We start from the raw sequence: 14,745 nt of genomic DNA on the forward strand, positions 1-14,745 counted from the left end.
GAATTTGTTTGAATAGAGGATCTGTCATCATCCCAAGGATATGTTCAAGAATTATTGGAAATATGGTGGGATAAAAATGACAAAACTTGTGAGAAAGAGCCTCATTTTGTGTAGATTTAAAAGTCTTCAAACTATGGCCCCCAGGTCAGGGTGATCCCACACGAGTTATAATTTTACCTAGGATTTGTGGTGCAAATCTTTGAAATTTTTAGTTTCTCAGAAAAAACAGGATGATGTTTATTAACTATTCCTAAAGGAATATAGCCATCAACATTTATGTAGGAGTTTTCCCGAGATTGAGCTGGTGATAGATGGGTGGAAAGCCTCACTTGCCTCCTGTCACTGAGCACTTTATCTTCGCCTGCTACTGAGTGAACATATTTTACTGCGCCCCTGCTGATTGCCAAGTTCCAACTTGTTTTTCACTGTCAGTATGTGTGGTAATTTTTCTTGTAAATCACAAATGTACTTAAGAAAGGTGAATAGGAAAGGTGTTCAGGACTTGAACATGCTTGCGGCTGCTGTGTGTCCTCTGTGTCTGTAGATCCCCAATTTTATGCCTTCTATAGGTTAGGAACTTCATGCCTGATTTTTCCTACAGGGAGCAGTGAAGTTGGTACTCTGCAGTGGAAAAGGTTTGGAAAGATGAGGAATGCTAAAATGTGTTTGCTGATGTTGTCTAAAGGAAATATTCCCCTCTTTGACTCTGTCAGATCTTCTCAATCCCCTCCCCACCCTCTCCTGACTTGTACCATGTGCTTACCTCTCTCCTGATCTTGTGGATATATGCAGGAAGGTGAATGTTAAACACACATTTCTAGTGATGAGTTGCGTGCACATGCCTGTCTTTCCCTAGTTGAAATTACTATGGTGCATGGTCATATATTGTCTTTTCCTACTCCTACTACATGTGCTGCTCCGGGAGTTATGACTTGGACTGAGTTCTTTTGGAAAATTTGACCCCCTCTAGGAATTCCAGAAAGCCCATCTTTGCTTCTTTTCTGGACCATTTAGCCTCAGTGAGTCTTTAGGGTCTCTGTCTGTTGTTGCGAATGTGTTAAAGAGCTGAGCACTCTTGATCATCCAGTAGTGGTCATTCTACCCGTGGGAGGGGCCATAGATGTCTACATACTTCCTTGGCTTGCCCTTTTCTCCTCCAATATTAGAGGAGAGTAAGACAAGCATAAAGGGTTAGATGAAAAAGTACAGGCCTCCTCTTTTCAGGAAGAAGGAAAAAATTCAAGAAGCCATCTCACAAGAGGTCCCAGCAAACTTTGATGAGCATTCTGAGCTTTGATTTTGAGTGGGAGTTTTAAATTTTAAGGCTAGTTGTTCTAACTTCATTAGAATACTAGCTGACCACCTAGCACTGCCCTGGTAATCAGTGAATGACAGTTGATAAACTCTCTCTCATTCCTGTTAAGGTAGTTTCTTTTTTACATTTGACATATCACCACTTCTCACCCCGCTCCCTATTGGGGCTGACCTTGGATAAAAGGGCATTGGGAGTGTGTCTATTCTTCTCAGCAACCTCAAAAACTATGGATTAGACTCTTAACATAACATATCTTGTTTTTTGGCTATTTTATACATGTCACCCCCTTTCCTATTAGGGTTGAACTTGGACTTAAGGGCATCGGGAGTGTCACTGTTCATTTCAGCGACCTCGAAAACTATGGATTAGACACTAATAGTATCTGTTGTTTTTAGTATATAAATTTTTACATTTCACCCACTTCCCACACCCCCACTCTCTACCCAACCAATGGTCCAAAATTTAATTCTGTTTTCAAAAATGACCATTTCCTGGTTTTATATTGACTTGTGCTATTTGAAAACCTCATCAAAATCGGTCAAGGAATGTGGATTTGTATAGCGTTCATACAAACAAGCAAACAAACAAATGTTTTCTCGTTTGTGTTATATAGATTTGAAGGGCTTTCAAAAACTCAACTCTGAACTGAAGTTTTACCTGCCTTTCAGGTCTAAATAGAAGGTAATACCCATTTTCAGAGCCAAAGGTTTGTTTGGTCATGGAAATAAAGATCATTCTTTAAAATTTTAACCATCCATTTGAAATTGTTTATCAACCTAATTTAAGTTTTAAACCCTTTAGTGAAAGTGATTCAAACCTATGAGCAGTATGGGGACAGCTCAGATGTCATCCACCTTGATGTTAGCTATTGAGAATACCACTGTGTATTATACTGTTGTACATTTTTATCAAAAAATCTCATAAGATCAGCATGATGTCAGTGTCTAGGGAACCCATTTTGACTTATTTTTCATGCAACGTTTGTGATTTTAAATTTGAGCTACCCATTGTCATTAGGTACCAACATTATAATTTTATTTGATTATTTCTTTTGATTATTGATACTGTCTCATTTGTGTAGTACCGTAATTCCTTGATTAATTACCCCTGCAGTACCTGGGTGTGGAGTGTAGTATTCTTTTAAAAGTGGTGATATCTTCATTTAAAAGATTTCTGTATGATGTCACATCCGCCATGGAGTGCCATGAGTCAGCAATGCCCAAACTGCAGAAAGGTCTGCACATCTGCTACAACTGATGAGTGGAAACCACCAGTGATGAAGGCCTCTACTTTTGTAAATTACATAACTAATTTGTAAGGCTTTGAAAGGATTTCTTCCATCAGATTTAGGACTTGTACCATATGATATAGGCATGTAACCTAAAAAAAAATATTCCAAATGTAGCAACTTCATGATTTTTCTTAACCCTTTTGATATTTAAGAAGTATAATTGAGGAAGATGGTAATTTAGTACAGTATTTTTCTATCTGGTAATTTTAGTTTTTACTTATATTGCTCATATTTTTCCTGGGACATATTTTAAATTGCAATAGAAGTGCTATAGCTGCCATAAAGTGGCTGTTTGAGAGGGTTAATTGGTGTCACAGCATCCTTTGTCATTGATGATGTTACTTTTAAGCAGGATTAGAACAGTAGGATAACTTGAGTATACTTTGTGAAAGTAACTGTGCTGTAAATAGCAATGTGACAGTGGTGAAATGTTGGTAGATTTTATTTTTTTTAATTTTTGCCTATTATTAACATGGCATATTGGTACAGTGATGAAAAATCAGTTGCTAAATGAGTAAATTACAGATGTTTGCATGTTGAGAACTCAACTGCATTTGGGTGGTAAAGGGTTAAGAAATTCCTTAGGTATGCTACTCTTGAAGACAATTTTGATCATTGTATTTTGCTTTGAAATTGAGAGACCTCATAGTTCAGGTCACTTTTGACTGACTGAGTTCCATCTGAAGCACTAGCACAATCCTGTAATCAGTTTCATCTTAATTTTCTTACTTGAAATGTCAACTGTTTTCTTCTCTTCATTTTTTATTGCTATAAGTATAGTAATTTTTTTTTTAAAGTTGCAGCTTCCTTGAGAGTACGGGCAGTCCCTAGTTATTGGTGGTGCTAATAAGCAAAAACTGCCATTAACCAAAACTCGGATAAGTGGCTATAACCGGTGAATGGCGCCTCTTTTGGGTATGTTAGCCGAGACAAGCGCCATAAAACTGGATCGCCATTAACAGAGTTCGTCAACAACCGGGAACTGCCTGTATTATTTTTGTACTATTTAGAATTTGCATTCCAGAAGTTCTAGAATGCCTCAAGCTTAATTTTTTCCTTGTAAATATTCCTCATGGCACTCATATTGAAAGTTATGTTACTGAAAAACAAAACTGTTGTCCAAAGTGACACAGCACTATTTTTAATCAAATTAACATTTCAAGGTGAAAGAGCACCTTTTAAAAAAATTAGATATTTTAAGATTTGAAAATTTTAAACTGAAGTACTTCAGGCTAAAAAGTTATTTTATGCAAAATAACAGTGAGAATCAAAGATCTTTCCTAGGAAAGGTATTTTATATTTTTTCGCTTAAAAACTTTTGAATCTCGGTAACTTTTAAAAGTATTTTTGCAATTAGCAGTACTATATCTCGTGAAAAATCTTAGTATTGAAAGTTAACTTCATATGAGGTACCATCATAGAGCCTCTTCTGGTTTCGTCTGTATGAAAGTTTTCAAATTTTATGCTTTGTTTATTTATTTGCATTTTTCCCTTTTCATATTTGTGCCACTTTTACAACTCTGTTTTTTTTTTTTTACAACTCTGCTTTTTATTAACAATTAATATGCTGTTGAATCTGCCTTTAGTTCAAGCAGTTGCTGTGCATTTGCATTGTCCCCTATTTTCCTTTCAATCAATACCCATTTCCATTTGCCTGTATAACTTCTTCCTTAAATCTAATAAAGTTATTGTTGCATATTCAGACTTTTTTTGTGAAGTTTTATCACAAGATACATACACCTATGTGAAGCTTGTTATATATCTGTAAACATGAAGTTTTAGTAGACAAATTGAGTGTGAAATGCAGTACCTGTTCAGGTAGCAAAATGTTAGATAGTGGCAGGTGAGACCTTCTGGGCTGTGGAGAGTGAGTTGTTACAAGATGTCTGCAGGGGTTCTTAAAACTACTAATTTTTTTTTTTCTTAATCAACATTTCTGATCATAATCATTATCATCATCCCTCATACATTGATGGGCGATGCAAAGGGCTTTTGTGAAATTCCAACAAACACCTTTCCTCTATTTCATCTTCCACAAACATCCGTTGATCTCCAGCCCTCTGTCTCATGGTGTTCATCCAAGTAAGTTGGGTCTTCCGACTGTGCTTGTGCCCTCAGTTACCGAGTTGACACTCACATTATTCTCCTTGGGCTAGTATGAAGGGCATAGCCAAACTTTACAATTCTCAACCGGCAAGTACTTTTTCAATAGCTGTAAATAACCTTAAACTGATGTACCTCCTGGGAGTATGGATATTTGTGCTGATGTTGAACAACTCTATTTACTGTTTGTCTATGTGCCAAAGAAGCACTACTTTGAAGAATATATGTTGTTGGTGTCACAATGGAAAAGTGGAATAATTTGAATCATTGATGCCAGCAACAAAAGCGAAAAATCTTTTGCTTAGATTTTTCAAAATATATTGTAAGATATGCAGGCTGTCATTTGAAATGTGATGTTTGTCCTATGGTAGACTTGTTTGCAAGCTCCATAAATAAAAATCTCTTGCTTGTCATTGTGAGACAGTTTGTTTTTTTAGGTGATATCACAGCCGTTTCTAATTATGCTTTGTTGGCTACAGCAGCTATTTGGGCACACCCATTTTCTATTCTTAACAATAAAGTCAGAAGTAAAAGATTTGTAGCCATGGCATATAAATGGTAAATTTTGTTGTAACAAAAATGTTTGGGGTGGGGTATTTTGTTGGGAAATTTTAACTAGTGTAACCCCATTAATCCAGACACTTTAAATCGGTTCTCATGGATAATCTGGACAGAATCTGAATTGGACATGTTGTTGCAAGGTGCTTTGAAAGCACTAACTTTTACTGTAACTGTACATACCTGTATCAGGAAAATATTTGAAAAATTATTAGTTTTATTCAGAGGTTAGAAAACTTGTAAGAATGCATGGCATTGCAATATTTAAAAACTCAGTTTATCAAAATACATTATAGTGAACTACGTATTTAAGAACATAAAAATAATTATGGCATATTGTTAAAAATGTTTCCAGGTTTAAATACAAGGACAAGCGTATAGAACTACAGTCTGTATTCTTAACTTGAACTCTGAGTTACATTTCAAACTTTTCTAGCACTTCTCTAACTAATAGGTTTGTATTGGTTGATGTAGATTTAGTTGGCATAGGGTAGATTATATGCATGTGACCTGCCTTTGTTAGTTTATGGTTAAAAACATGCTAATAATCAGTTCATTGGTATATTCAGGTGAAGTGCACTGCCAATTTAGTAATGATTTCCTTGAGGTTAGTTATTGTAGGTAAAGAGATCAGTGAAATCATGGCCTTAAAGCATTGAAACAAACCAAGCTCAAGTGCCCTGTTCAAAGATATTTTCTAGATCTATGCTTACATTATTACACAAGGTTAAATAAAATTTGGATGGTTTTCCTTAGGGGGCCTGAATGAGGAAGATGTTAGTGATGTATGGGCAGGAATATTTGGTGTTTTAAGGTCCGTGAGGAAGAATTGGAAAAGAATAAGAGAGAGAACAGATCCTGTAAGGTTTCAGAGCATTAGGGTAAGGGCTAGTTGTTACAGCCATCTATATCCCCATGGAGGATAGTGCTGTCATGCGCTTTATGTGGTGGACTTTAGACATACTGAAGGATGTTTGTAGCTTTCCTTTGCTCCCTAGGAGCACCCACCTTTTAGCCTTCAACTTTACTCCTATTCCTTCTTCTCTTTTCCATTCTGCTGTCCAGCCTGTGTAAATATTACTTTGTAGTTCAACTGGAATATTTTCTCTCATTTCTGGCTGTCCAGTCATCCCAGTGTGTGGCTTTATTGCCTAAATAGCCTTTCATATTTCATTCATTCATGATTAATCAACCATCTGTAACTGAGATAGTGCATTCATATAAAACATTGAAATATGCAGACTAATTGTGAAATCATTAGAAGTGATTGAGGCCAACAGAGATTTATTCTGAACTCCTGCAGAAGCTGTGAAGATGAAGAATTAGTGACAGATTTGTCACCATTCCTGGAGGATAATGATTAGCCATATGTAAAGTAGTAGGTTGATATATTTTCTGCAGAATTCATACTGGTGATGAGAGATGTATGTATGAGGTTCTAAGTGTTCAAAATTTTTAGCATTAAATAAAGTTTCAGTTTAGGTATCATAGTGGTAAGACCAAAAGGATCATGGTAGTATGGGGAGAGATGAAACCTTGGAAGGGTACTTTCAAAGTTACCCTTAGGTTTATAAACCTTTTCCATTTTCAGAGATAAGAGCTTTATGGAATGTTTAAGGGGAATTACATAACTGTCAACACAGCTTCTTGGACAGTACATTCCACTTTGGTACATTTCTGTTAGAAAGACTGATTGTATTAACACATATTTTTACATTGTATTAAACTCTGCTCATGGTTTCCATTTCATCATGACTGCAATATGAAATTAAGTTTAACATCAGTAATGCTTTTATGGTAATTTGCAAGTAGTAATTTTATTAGCAAATGTAAATACAAAAAATATAGTTTAGATTTGTTACTATGTAATGCTTAATTCATTACTTGTTTGACTTTGAGGAGACATTTTCACTTTCAATTTTAAGAATTGAAAGTCAAAAGAAATCTGGAATAATGTTGTTCCGAATAGATAATGAAGTAATTCAATGCTTTATACTGCAAACTTATTATCACTGTTTGAATTACCATTTACCTTTTATTGGCAGAAATTGATTGAACGTGCCGATGTCAACAACAGCAATGACCTTACTTTTGCGGAATTTGTCAACTATGTTCAAGAGCACGAGAAGAAGCTGTTACTTGTTTTCAGCACTCTGGATGCAAATAGCGACGGTAAGTTACTTATTCTGTGTCTTTTCCTAGATTTAGGCTTCCTATTACTATTAACTGATGAAAAGAGTACGTAGTAAGATGCAGTCAAGGCACTTTAGCCATGTGCATCATAAATATCCCAAGAGGTCACTTAACGCTGTAGCTGGCAAAGAATTATAGTAGTACAATTTCAGGAAAATGATGAATGCCTGGACTTTGACTACAGGTGGCAGTCAAAGAGATTTATGAAATGTTTATTTGAAAAGATTTGTGAGGGAAGGAAGAGGATGTTAAATCACATGTAACAAATGCTTTTACTGCTTTATCATTCAAAGCTCATGATCCATTATAGGTAAAGGGACTTGATTCCATAAGACACTACTGTATTACTTTATTGTGATACTATAAGTGATTGACATATCTATCAAGGTTTATATAACTACATATCACTGTTTATAGTATTATATTTTTGGTGTTATTTTTAGTTAGACTATTATGCCAGAAGGCTAATACTTTTGGGTGTTAACAGCAATTGAGAAATTTTCCAGTGGGAGAAGTTTTACTGACAATTCACTAACTTACTGTGTAACTTTTCATGCCAGTATTAGGAGTTTTTGTATACATACTTTGTGTGCAATGTATGTTGAATTATTTTTTTTTAATTGTTTTTTTCATTCTCTATGTAGGGGGACTGAATATTTTGATTTTGCTCTTGTTATGAGATAAATATTTAATTAAGTTGTTCGGTGTTTTTGATCCACTGTTATTTTTAGTGTATACAAGTGATATGGTTGTTGGCCTGGAAAACAGATTGTTCAGTATGCCAACGATGGAACACTTGGTGGGTGTAGAAGTCTCCGCTTAATAAGAAGTGAAGCTCCCCTCAGCCTCAATTGGGTCATGGACCAGATCAGGGAATGATGTAGTCGGTTGAGTATGAGGCTAAATTCCAGTAAAACAAAAACAATACATATTAATTAGCAGATCCCATACAGTTTTCCCACCACACCCCTCCTCCCCTTCAGGTGGATGAATTTTTTGCTGAATGAGTCTGAAACTTTAACTATTCCTAAGTGTAACTTTTGACTCACTTAACTTTTTGAAAAAATATCTGGTGAAAGTTCAGCAAATGCCGCACAAAACTTAGGTATTGTTCGTAAGGCCTTGTATTTGTAACAGTGATAAAATCACTGCAACCTGTTTTAGGGCATTTTTTATTTCCTTTACTGGAATACTGTCTCCGCTGAGAATGTCTGCTTCTGCCAGAGATTTGTCTCTTTAGATAGGATGGTTTGTGGTTGTAGGTATCTGTTTCCTAATAGTAGCAGTTGTGACTTGGACCATTGACGGATGGTCTCTTGTTTGTCAATTTTTCAAAATTGTACATAGTATTTCAACATTTTAATACTCTAAATTTTTTTTTTACATTTTTGGTAAGCGGGACCTCTTTCTGGTTTCACTTTACATCGTCTCAATCCTTCCTAGTGAACACCAAATTCTTTGGAAGTTTGAATTTCAGGTCAGTGGCCCCTGTGGGGTTGTTCCATATGAATAGGGTTCATCTACTGAATAGTACAGTAATAATAAACTATGCATCTAAACAAAACACAATCAGAAGTAAGTGAGCTTGTTTGCCATTTAAATGACAGCTCAACGAGAAGATGATCCAGAAGACTGCTGGGCCTTGATCCAGGCTAACATCCCAAACATCTCTTGAAAATGGGCCACAGATAGGGCCTGAAAGCACTCGAGTGTGTGGTAAAACTATATGTAAATACTTAGAAGTAAACAAATTACAAAGTGATTTTGTGGGTTTCTTTTTCAATAATAGCTTTAGTAATGCATTGAATAATGCTGTATATCACCAACATGATGTACATACTGCCCTTGTAGGAACATAGAATACTTAGGTCCACAGCTCAGAAAGCATCTAAGCTTGGTCCTCCTGCTGTACAGCAGAAAAACTTGTAAGCTTCCAGTATTTAATATTTAAAACCATATGAAACTTTATTCAACAGCATAGAGTCATCGGGAGTACTCACTGTGACATTCATAGAATCTTCTTGTTACATCAGGTGCAGTCCCTAGACCCTTTATTCTTCTGTCAAAGGTGTCCAGATTACCATGTTGCTGACCTAACAGATTTGGCAGGTGCCATCACAGTTCATAAAAAACTTGGTCATTATGAATAGAAATGCCTAGAATGATTCTTCAGTTGGACAGATACTTGAATTTTTTATTTTTATCGTTAAATATATTGCAGAACCCTCAAACTACTTGAGTCCACCTTAACAGAAATAGTACCCTCCTTGATGCTAATTTTAAAAGTGATTGATCAGTTTTTTGAGAATCGGTAAGACCACAGTACAGTACTGTGCATTCCGTTGCATTTTAACTTACTACCAGCCAGCAATGGCAGCAAGTAGAGGAAGAAAGAAATTTAGTGGTGAATATAATAAGATCTGAGTTCTCTTATTAGTTCAACCATGTTTGGTGTGAAGAGAAAGGACGTTAAGTTTTTTTTGGAGATTATAGAGGAAATAATATACTTGAATAAAATAAAGGTTGTGGACCAGGAAGTCTAGCAAAAAGCTTGATGCATGACGACAGTAGAAATAATTTTGATGATCCATACAGACAAACCTGTCCAGGTAGTAAGTGCTGTTTGGTTACTTTCCTGTGATTTTGATGAGGCTTTTTTTTATGTACTTTTTTGTAAGCAGGTAATGGACTTTATGCTGTGATTTAAGACTTGTATGAAAGGAAGATCCAAGACTTTTTGTTTGTTGATGACTCAGATTTTGGAGTAATGAAGTGCTACTGTGATGGGAAGTATGTAACAAAGAGAGAAAAGTTTATGTGAGTTTAAAACAGGAATATTTCTTTTTGTATATTTTTCAGTTTTATATTTTTAATTTGTATCTTTAATTTCTGGTGATTTTATGGTAATATTCAATAAATTTGCTCAAGTTTTAGTGATAGATGTGCTGACTTCGTGGTATGATGGTGACCTTTTACTGTTTGGCTCTTCCCTGAGTGGGCCTCATGATCAGGAAAACACTTGTGCTTTGTCACCCATATGGGTATAGAGGGGAAATAGAATCCTTGTTTTGATCTTGTGCATGTCATGCTTTTGAATTTTTGCAGTGCGGTATCTCAATCTTCCACAATTTTATGACTTTTCTTTTGCCATTCTCTGTTTTTGGTTTGAAATGAGAATTGACTTTTAGTCATAATCCTCTGTGTCTTGGGAGATTCACACGGAGGCTGGAGATAATCTGTTTAGTTCTCTTTCTGTTTGGAGGAAGGGGAACATTGTTGCATTACCAAAAGGACTAAGCCTGTTTTCATGCTCCTCTGAATATAGGCCGATTTCAGTTACCATGTTTTGTCTAAGGTTTTTAGAAGCTGCTCTATTGTCTTGTAGGTTTGTTGAAGATAATAACTTGCTACCTGCATTACAGTATGGTTGTTGTAAAGGCTTTGGTACTTGGAATGCACACTTGTCAGTATCTACCACCTTGCAGAATGTTTTGGATGAATTGCAGAGGTATGTATGGTGGCCTAGATTTTAGTTGAGCCTTTGCTGTGTGAATCATGGAGTACTTATCTACAAGATATGGTTATTGGGAATTGGTAGGTCTTTTATCTATATCTTAAATGAATTTTAATTGGCAGAGTCCTGAGTGTGTATGTTGATGGGGCCAGTATAGTAGCTTTAGTAACTTCATTTCAGATGTTCCTCAAGGTAGTGTTCTTTGACCTTGGCTATTTATTAATAACTTGTGACATATACTACAATGATGCTACACTTCTGGCTGCTGTTCCTTCTTCATGCCTTAGGCCTGTAGTTGCAGAATCCCTGAATTGAGATTTGTAACTTATTCATAAGTGGAGTAAGCTTTAGTGCATCTGTAACTCAAAGTATAATAGTTAGTTGATCCCAAAAACATTTGCCTTTGCATCCTTATTTGTATTTAATGATACAGTTTTAAATGTCAGTGACTTTTTAAGATTTTAGTTGTAAATTTTGTTAGAAAATTGGTTTGAGGACCATATATGCAGTAAAGCTTCCTCTGTTTTCTCTAAAAGTTGGTATCTTCCAAGAATGATTTAGAATGTTTGAGGAAGAAGATATATGGAAGTGTTTTAACTCTTTTCTTCCTTGTGTGGAGTACTGTAATACAGTGTGGTTCTAGTGCTAACTCTCATCTCAAACTCTGGAAGAGAGTTATGTCATCAATCAAGTTTATGATGCCAACTTTTAATGGTGATTTGTAGCATAAACGTATAGTGAGTTCTTGTTTGTTATATAAAATGTACTACAACAACAAACACCCAAGGCACTCTTCTTAACCTGCTGCAGTGTGTCATTTTTCTAGCATCTGGTTTAATACCACTCATTTTGCTAGGAGTTTTATCTTGGCTATACTAATTAAAATGTGGAAATTCATTCCTACTTCTTTCTGCTATCTACATTTCATGTGTATTGGTTGCATTTTCTATTCCTGCATTACTATTTATTTACAACTTTTTCCTATACAGTCAAACCTCAGTTTTTGGATGCCTTTCTTTTTATACATTTCAGTTTTCGTAGACTTTTCTACAAAATTTTGTCTCAATTATCATACATTTCCTCAGCTTTTGTACATTTGGAAACGCTCCATCCGGAGCCCAGCACGGGACCAGGCACTGTATCTTGCACCCAAACAAAGCTTCCCATCTCCTTTTGTGACCCTTTCTGCTTTTGTGTTCATTGTTTTTGTGCTTTTTTATTTGAGTGCAACTGCTTACTAAATAAGCCATCATGGGGCCTAAGAAGGAGAGAAACACTATAGAATTTAAGAAAGAACTCATAGCAAAGTGTTGGAGGAATTTGCATGCCGATCTCAGTGAGAAAATGCCTACAACAAGCGCTACTGTTAGTGAATTTAAGGCTAGCAGAGGCTGGTTTGAAAAATTCTGAAAACGAATGGGAATACATAATATGCCTACTTCAGGGATTAAGGACATGTTTGCAAAGGGAATGATGTAAAAATATTTGTGTAGAATTATCATTCCAACAAAGAAATTGTAATCTTTCTCCAACATGTTTGATGACAATGCCGTGTTTATCTTTAGGCAAATGTTAAAGAAACGCCAGAAACAAATGTCTCTGGACAGTTTTTTTGTGTGACAGGGGTCCAGTAACTCTAAAGCTGGTCCTAGTGCCAGTAAAAAATGAAGTGGGGAAGTAACCTCAGATAGTGCTGGTAAAAAAATCACGAAGAGGAGTAACCCCAGATAGGTCCTTGATACCTGAAGTCCCTCTGGAGGGAGATTCCCCTTCCAAACAATAACCTCTCCTCCTCCCTCTTCCTTCTTCTCTGTCTTCCATATGCTAACAAGTGTTTTCCATAAAGGTAAAAGTGATGTTAAATGTTCAGTTATTCGTTTCATTAGTTATTTGTATTTATTTCTCATTGTTTTCTATATGTAAAACTGTGTTTGTTCCCTATAAATTGTGTTTGTTCATGCAACTTACCTGTCAGATATATATAGCTGATAATTTCCGACACCGACAGAATTTAAAAAAAAACTTACGACACACGTAGTGGGAGTCAGGTGGTTAGTACCCATTCCGCCGCTGGGAGGCGGGTATCAGGAATCATTCCCATTTTCTTATTCATAATTTTTCCTGTCGCCGGTGTTGTGAACATCTGTTTACAGCACCTCCGTCTGGATTTGGAAACTTATTGCTACTTGAGTATCCCTTTTGGTTCTTTTTTTTGGATTAATTGATTGGATCGGTGGCTAGGCACACGTTATTAGTGGATTGATTTGATTTTGGTTTGGACTTTTCTTGGAATAAGATGTCAGGGTCTAGTACAGCTAGCGCTAGGTTCTGCTCTAGAACTGATTGTAGGGGTAGGCTACTGAAAGCTTCAGTAGACCCACATACGGTTATGTAAGAGTTGCAGGGAGCATGAATGTGTGTATGGAAAGCCGTTGCAAGGAGTGCGAAAGACTAACAGATTCTGAGTGGAAGGCGTATGAGACCTATCTTAGGAAACTTGAAAAGGATATGGTTAAGGAGGTCTCTTCCAGGAGTGTTTCAGGCGTTCAAGATATTAATGTTTCTCCTGTTAACCCTCCTTTCTGTTAATGCTCCTAACCCTGTAGTTTTGCCTCCGGGCCCTGAAACAGTGTCTGTAGAGAGTAATACTTTATCCTTAATATTGAGTCGATTGTCAATCTAGAATCAAAAAAAGTGTTGGCTCTTCGAGAGCAAAAAGTTGACGTGCAAAAAGTGCAGTAGTACACCCCTTGTGTAGTGGAGGGAGCGTCAGATCGGCCTCGTTTCGCCTCTATGGGCCTTGGAACCTCTGCCGTGACTTCCCAGGAACCTGGGGAGGGAGCATGTCGAAAAGCCGAAGGAGGGTACAAGGAACCCCCACCCCCAACCGATCTGACGTGCCTTCGGCAGTTACTGATGAAAATCCCCAGACTGCCAGGGAGCGTGCACGGGCACGTCTCCTCAACGAGTGTTTTTCGTCATCGGAGGCTTCATCCCCACGTAAAGGGTGGAGTTCTCAAGGTGCTTCACGTCCGCTGAAAGGACGGGCGCTTAATGTTGACGCTTCACGTCCTAGTTCGCCGCTTTTGCGATCTTCGCCTGACAGTGCATTCGCTGCTTTTCCGCCGCAGAAAAGGCCGTAGGGAGTCTTCGGACTTGGATTCAGTTAGCTCGTGTGAGCGATACGGTCGCTCCAGAGCTCGGGAAGAGGCCGTTCCTGGGAGGAGGAGGGGGGACGTCCCCCTCGCCGCTCTCCTGCTCACAGGATCAGTCCCTCCCAGAGCAGGAAGATTCGCCCTAACAAGAGAATGATTCAGTCACTGCAGCAGCAACTTCAGGACGCTCTTGCTGCTAGAGAGGCTCTTCCGCGTCGTAGGAAAAAAAAAAGGATGAGAAGCTTCCTGTGAAGAAGTCAAGACCCGCTCTTTCTCCTCGCTCTCCTCTCTCTTCGTTCGAGTCTCCCTCTAGAGTCCGATCTGCTCCCCAGCAGCTCTCGAGAGGAGTGAGAATTCGCTTCTCGCTCTCAGGATGTATATCTCCCGCTCGCAAGTCTTCGCATGTTCGCAAGCGAGTGATCGACGCTGAGCGCGCTTCTGTGCAAGTGGGAGCGCGCTTCAGGTGCCAGCCAGACGCGCCACCTGTGGTGGATAAACTGCACCAGTGAGCGCAACCGCTCGCTGACTGACGCTCGGCTCGCACCAGTGGAAGACCAAGCGTGCACTGTGGACGCTCGGTGCGCACCAGTGGACGCCAAGCGTGTGTTGGTAGAAG

The sequence above is a fragment of the Macrobrachium nipponense genome, chromosome 16 (genome assembly GCF_015104395.2).
Source record: "Macrobrachium nipponense isolate FS-2020 chromosome 16, ASM1510439v2, whole genome shotgun sequence".
Taxonomy (NCBI): domain Eukaryota; kingdom Metazoa; phylum Arthropoda; class Malacostraca; order Decapoda; family Palaemonidae; genus Macrobrachium; species Macrobrachium nipponense.